Source organism: Otolemur garnettii, unplaced genomic scaffold (genome assembly GCF_000181295.1).
Source record: "Otolemur garnettii isolate 467f Iridium unplaced genomic scaffold, OtoGar3 scaffold00121, whole genome shotgun sequence".
NCBI classification, from domain to species: domain Eukaryota; kingdom Metazoa; phylum Chordata; class Mammalia; order Primates; family Galagidae; genus Otolemur; species Otolemur garnettii.
In genome coordinates this window covers 3,862,272-3,862,695 of record NW_003852516.1, presented here as the reverse complement: position 1 = coordinate 3,862,695, position 424 = coordinate 3,862,272, and positions in this window count along the sequence as shown.

Below are 424 nucleotides of genomic sequence, written 5' to 3'. Positions count from 1 at the left end.
TGCTGCTCTACTGGAGCCTCTGGTGGGGGAGGGAATCTCCTCCGCTTACTCCAGCCTGCCAATTCCTTTGCCAGCTGCTGCCACCAACACAGAGGTGGCAGGTCCCCCAGCTCCACTTGGCTGAGCTGGCTGGGGACGCCACTTTTCTGATATCACTAGCTACTTGGGAGGCTGAGGTGGGAGGCTCACCTGAGTTCAGGAGTTCCAGCCCAGGGTGAGGGACTGTTTAAAAAAAATTAAAAAAATATATATATTTTAAAAGAGTTAGCGCCATTGACACTGAAGTAATTGGGAGGTGGGTGGGTGGAGGTTTGTTTCCAATTGTAGGCCCAAACTTGTAACCTAAGTTCCGCCCCACCTCCTGATAGATACTATTTTGATGCAGCTAGTTTAGCAAAACTCAACAGACTAATCACGGTGTTTT